Source organism: Talpa occidentalis, unplaced genomic scaffold (genome assembly GCF_014898055.3).
Source record: "Talpa occidentalis isolate TD23 unplaced genomic scaffold, MPIMG_talOcc4v2.1 talOcc4.5, whole genome shotgun sequence".
Taxonomy (NCBI): domain Eukaryota; kingdom Metazoa; phylum Chordata; class Mammalia; order Eulipotyphla; family Talpidae; genus Talpa; species Talpa occidentalis.
Window position 1 is genome coordinate 59,346,416 of NW_023604861.1, and position 6,959 is coordinate 59,353,374.

The window sequence follows — 6,959 nt, forward strand, 5'->3', positions numbered from 1 at the left end:
CCTTGAGATAGTAAAGTGATTGATAAGAATATATGAGCAAAAATTTGGTTTTACCAAATTAAATTACAGTCTCCCATGAAACTGAGGAAGATTGAAAATAAGTGCTAATAACAATTTGTTAAGTGTGCAATGAAATTGCCAGTCTCATCTATAACTATATTACCTTTCTGAAGTTTTAAAAATGTTCAAATCTTCCAGGAACCAGTACTAAGCAAGCAATCATATATGAAGTTAAACATTTATATATATTCATTACAGCTTCTATACAGCAGAAACAATCTGAATATTCAACAGGTAAAGAGGGGTTAAATAAACCATGGTGAGTCAGTCTAAGGAAAATAATTGAAAACATTTAATGCCACAGAGAATACTAATATATAACTTAATGTACAGTTACATTTTAGGTTATAAAACTTTATTTGAAAGTATATTTATTTATAACAGAAAAGAGTGGGGAGAAACATACTTAAGTGTGTGTGTGATTATGGTAATTTTTGCCTTTTTCTTATTTTTTAAAATGAGCATACATTATTTCAACAACCAGGAAAAAAAATCACTAAATTAGAAGGTATCCTCCCAAATATTTAAATCAAAGGACATTTACATTCTTACAACACTGGAATACTTAATAAAGTAATACAACATATTAGTTACTTTTTATAAGTAGCTTTTCATTTTGCATACTTATAACAGTGTCAATGAATAAGCTGTTTACTAAAATTAATTAGATAAGGTATAGTCAAATACCAGATATTATATGAAGGGTACAATTTGAGGGGTAAAGGTTAATGGAAAAGTTGATTTAGGAAAAATTTGGTAGCGTCAAATCCATTTGTAAAACTATTGTAATGGCTGGATCTATTCTATAGGTTTTATAATATTTTTAAAAAATTTATTTTTAATTGTAAAAAAATCATAAAATTTGTCATCTTACCCATGTTAAAGTATACAGTTCAGTAATGTTAACCTATTCACATTGTTGTATAAAATAGTAATTTAAAAGTAATGTCTTTATTGGCTTCATAAGTAATATACATTTATTTATAAATATTTTAAACAACATAGAAAACTACAGGAAAGCCTTTCAATCTCAGATTTTACCATCAAAATTAAGTCACTGTAGTTAAAGGCATATTTCTATGCAGTTATACAAAAAAGATAACCTTGTTTAGCATGAAAACATGCACACTATTTTTAACTCATAAACTATTAAAGTTTTAATTATTTGAACTTGCTAGAAGATAAGCTAAGAAAATTGCTTAACTATTAGGAAAATATTTCTTTGCAACCAAACATCTTTTTTCTTAAAATATCCAAGGTTTAAAAATTGAGTAAGAGTTAGGATACATTTTTTAATGTATGTTTCAAATTAAAATATGCCCATAGACTGCTATGAAAAATATATTTTTATTGGTAATTATTACTAATTCAAGGTTTTAATGTTTGTCTTATAATCTTAATTCCTTTGGTCATTTGAAATCTGTATTTCAAAATCCAGGATTCACAACACATCTCAAGTCTCCATTTTCTAGCTAGTAATTTTGATTCATCACTTAATCTACTCTTCACTAAGCAGTTTTTTTTCTATATAGACTTTCTGAATGGGCTTATGGATGCTATGTTTGCCTTTTTCATTAACTCATGAATGTCACTTATTAGGATATAATAGCTCTGGGTCATACTGGCATTGCTTTAAAACTGTGCAGACATTTTTCCTTTGTTTCCTGGCTTTGAATATTGCTTAGAGGAAGTGTAAGGGCAGCATGACTTCCTCCTTCTTATAAGTGATTTCGTTTTCTCCCTAAAGGTCTGAAAAGTTTTTGCTTCATTCTTTATGGTTAAGAGCTTAGCCAGATTATTTCTTAATATCAAATGTGATGTTTATTTTTCTTTGAACATTTTATTCTGCAGATTCAGTACTTTCATTATATGTGGAAATTCTGTTCTATCAGATCTTCAAGTGTTTTTCCTGATTCATCTGTTGCATGAGGGCAGTGGATCAGGTTATATTATGTTCTCTTTGTCTTACTTCCACATTACCTTCTTTGTAATTGCTTTGGTCTACTTTTGTATTCTTTGCAGTTTATTAACTAAATTGTCAGCTGAAATTTACTAAGTACCTACTATAAAAATCAGCACCAATGGTAAATAGATCATATCTATGTCTTTATATAGCTATGAAGTTTATGGCCGAGGATGTGGGAGGGGAAAATAAACAAAACATATAATGGAGGTAGTAATAATAAGAAACCCAAATAAGGAACTGGAAGGGGTGGGGTAGAAATTGTACATTTTAATTAGAGCAGATCTCTAAGATGACATTTGAGAAGAGACATAAATGAAGTGTGGCATGAACTAGGCAAAGACCTGGGCAACTCAGACACAAGCCTGATAGTAGGAATTGGTGAGTTCATGACAATGATTAGAAGCAAAGGAGTAACCAGAAAGTGGTGAGAGATTAGACTGGACAGAAGGTGGATAGGCCCGATCACAAGAGATTGAGTATGAATCTTGTTCTAAGTGTGATGAGGATATAAGAGATAGTATATACTGTATAGGAATCATTCTGGCTAGCATCCTGACCTCAGAAGAGTCAGTGCTTCCCAGGTTGCTGCTGGTACCTCTGAGAAGAGGGTTTGTTTGGCCTGGCTCTAGGGAAATGGAGAATTGTTGCAATTTGGTGCTAACTGCCACTGATAGGGTGAATGAAGCTCTATAACTATAAGGGATTCAGCTGGCAAAGTAGAAATGTAGTTTTCAGAGTCCCAGTTACAGAATCACCAAGAAGAGTATGGAAGGGTTTATTGCTGAGCTAACTATTTAATAACTGCACAAAGCTGAGTTAGTGGTGACTTCTAGGCGTTTGCCTTGAGCAAAATGAATGAAAATAATTATACTTACTGACATGGGCAAGCCTGAAAAGGAAGTAAATTGAGAGGGAGAAGAAAATTAAGAGATTTGTTTTGGCTGTGTTAACTTTGAGCGCCTCACTAGACATCTAAGTGAAGTTCCTGGGAAAGCAGTTGAATATGAATTCAGAGCTCAACAAAGATATCAGGGATAGAATACATATTTTAGGAGTCCAAAGAACACTGACAGTATTTAAAAAAAAAAAAAAAAAGGCTGGATGAGATGACCTGAGGGGAAATGAATGTAGATAGAGAAGGAAAAGGTTAAGGGATTTGCCTGGAGATGCCAAACATCTGGAAAGAGGAAAGTGATCTGGTAAGTAGATAGTTGGTGATCTCAACAAGAGCAATTTAGGTGGAATGAACAGTCCTAACAGGAATGGATTTAAGAAATAATAATGTAAAATGGAAAGTGGAGACAGCAAATAAGACAGTTGTTTAAAAGTTTTGTTATACAGGGAACAGAAAAATGGACTCATACTCAACCATCTAAGTCGAGGACCATATAGGGTATAGAGTTAAGGTATTTTTTAGGATGGGAAAGATTACAAGTATATTTACCTATTAGAATACTTAAGAAGGGGAAATCGAAGCTGTAGGAAATGGAGGAGGTGATCATGACATAATTCTTCAATCCAGGGCACATGTAGTAGGTCTTGCCTTAGATAAGACTAGGAATAGTTCCTTTATGAAGGAACTGACATATATATAAGTATAATAAAAACACGGTGGTAGATAGGGTGTAGGAAAGATGAGTTTCTCTTGTGACAGCTTCTGTGAATGAAACTAGAGTTTGGAAGTAAGGAGTGAGAAGATAATGGAGATTTAGGGGAGAAGAGAAAAGGCATTGACATGTTGGAGATACAAGAATGAATTGACTAGGGAAATGGGCTGGGATTGCGAGTCTTTCCTTTGGTGAGAATTTGATCTCCAATCATGTTGTAAGGTCAGGAATGGACCACAGTGCAGGTTTTCTGATCCAGCAGACCGGGTAAAGGAGGAATCAGAGTCCTTAGTGGCTTTTTGCAGGTCTTTTTATTGGGATTTACCCAGTACATAGCAGGTAAGGGTGCTGGGGGGCCAGGAGGCTGGCAGGCCTCCCAGCCCCCATCAAGTCTTCATTCTATCTGGGCTCTCCGGCCTTTTCTCAGCTCCTGCTTCTCTTGCTTCTCTCTCAGCTTCTCTTTCGGCTTCTGCTGGCGTCCCCATGACGCCGCCCTTAAAAAGCAGTCTCAGCCCAGGTGAATCCCATCTACCTATGCCCACACCCTACTCCAGGTGCCCACCATCAGGCATGCATTCAGGACCGCAAGGATCCATCATCTATCCTGATGGTGGGAGGGCAGAAAAGCCTGACATTTTTCCTTACCCTACAGTCCACCCCCTCAGGGTTTTCTGCCATTTAGTCTTCATATATACAATTTTCTTAGCAAATGTAAACAATGCAGCCATGGCCCACAAAAGCAAATACATCACAATATAACAACAGAACACAACAGAACACAAATAAGTCCAGGCAGGGCCCCAACCTAGTGGCAAAAGACAATTCTTGGTACCAGCAGATGAGCCACCAAATCTGCTGCCGAAGACACTGCTCATACGAGGGAGGGGAACCACTCACGGCATCTACTGTAACACACCAGGAGCTGTCAGGCTTCCTGGCCTTCTCTGGCAGTGGTCTGAGCTACAAGCCACACACGGCATCCACCCCCAGGATGCACTCACTCTGGGATTGGCGATTCTATTCTGTTGGGGGTAATTGCCAACCCTCGGGGTTTCTGTCTGCAGTCGCTCCAACATTCGGCTTTCATAGCCACCCATGAGACTCGCAGACCCCTGCACTAAGGCCAACCCACTGCACAAGCACATGGGTCGGGGATCCAAACTCTACATGCGGCGTCTCTCAGGTCCCCTCTTCGGCTTGGGCTCCACCCAAACCTCGTTCCCCACCCGTCCCCCAAGGACGGGTTCCTCAGCTCCTCACCCTCACTCAACAATGAGCAGGGCATCACCCACAGGTGATTTTACGAGACTCACTGGCCTTCAGCATACCCAGGCTGCTTAACAGCCACTCAGGGCCTCCCAAACTTAGCATCAGTACCAGCTTTTTGCCTTCTCAGTTGGCTTTTCTCCTCCGCCTAGCTGCTGGGCATGCATAGGCAGCTTTTGGCCATCAAGGCCCACTGGCCACCCCCAGATTCCCATCTCCTAGGGTGTACAAACAATAGCATTCTCCCCCAGGGTCCCAAAACAACATTAACTTGCCAAAATTCCTCCGCCTTCTGGTGGGATTGTCAGTCCAAGTCCATCAGTCCAAGTCTGTTGGCCTCTCCCTGCATCAGCACTGGCGAGCTCCGAACTGTGGTCCTCTCTTCCCCTACGATTCTGCTGCCTCAGGGGTCGCTGGCTGGTCCTCTCGGGAGTCTCCTCCTCCAGGCGTGGTTTTATTTCGTAGCTCCCAGACCTTGTCCACCCTCTGTGCCACCATGGCGCCTCCAGCGCTGTCACAGGCAAATAGTCTGTTACTTCTTAGTCCCTCCAGGTCTTTGGAGGGCTCCATACACGTCTGCATGGATCATCTTGCCGACTTACGCCAATTGTAAGGTCAGGAATGGGCCAGTGCAGGTTTTCTGATCCCATGCAGACCAGGCAAAGGAGGAGTCAGAGTCCTTAGTGGCCTTTTGCAGGTCTTTTTATTGGGATTTACCCAGTACACAGCAGGTAAGGGTGCTGGGGGGCCGGGAGGCTGGCAGGCCTCCCAGCCCCCAGCAAGTCTTCATTCTATCTGGGCTCTCCGGCCTTCTCTCAGCTTCTTGCTTCTCTTTCGGCTTCTGCTGGCGTCCCTGTGACGCCGCCCTTAAAAAGCACAGTCTCAGCCCAGGTGAATCCCATCTACCTATGCCCACACCCTATTCCAGGTGCCCGCCATCAGGCATGCATTCAGGACTGTAAGGATCCATCATCTATCCTGATGGTGGGAGGGCAGAAAAGCCTGACATTTTTCCTTACCCTACACATATCTACTTAGTTTCTTGCTATTCCAAATTTATTTATTTTGAAATAATAGCATTATTTGGCCCTCACTAACTTAGGTTTTGGACTTTTTTTTTTTTTTCTGGCTGCTTCTAGTAATGTTCTTAAAGAGTTTTTACTGTAGTTTATTTTTCCTGTTTTGTAAAGTATTTGGGGAAATGGTAAAGATTTTGTGGTCTGCCTTCACTCTCCATCTTCATCTGAAGGTCTAAAATAATGGTTTTAAGTAGACTGCACTTCACATTTCTTCAGTTCACCCTATATATAAAAATATAAATAAAAAATCAAAATACTATTTTATATATATTAATTACAGTAACCACACTTACGTACCTTGCACTATGCTAGGCACTTTACATACAGTATCTCTAAAAACTATCACAACCCTTCAAGGTAAGTATTGTTGCCAGTATTTCCACAAGAAACCTCCTAATGGTGATAACAGATCACAGAATCTGACCTGAAACTCACAGCTGGCCAAAATAAACAATATAAGAACAAATTTTTCTTACTTGTGTTTGTCACAAAGTAGCATCTTAGAGACTGTTCTTTTTATTTCCCCTCCCTCCTTCCCCCTTAGAGACATTCATTTTGAAATACAAAGTAATAATTTGTAAAAGCATACCACACAAACTCAGCAATTTTATAAATAGCTTTTTTGAAACTTTATCGTTAAACTGATGGTGAGAGAGTGGTATAAAACAGACTCAAGGAACTTGGTACATTAATTGAGGTACCCCTTATATAACCATCTCCATCAATAAACGTACTGAGAACTATCAACAAATATAGTAAGAACTGTGTCAAAATAACTATGTCAAAATAACTACTAAGTTACTTAAACCATTTTAATTTTACAAGTTATAGGATATATATCAGTATTTGTTTTAGAAACTCCACTGGGTTTAGATAATATCAAATTTTTCTCTTGGTTATCATATTGATACCCGTGATGATACTGACTATATAATTGAAACATTAACCTAATTATGACAAGTAATGAATATTTTTGTGATT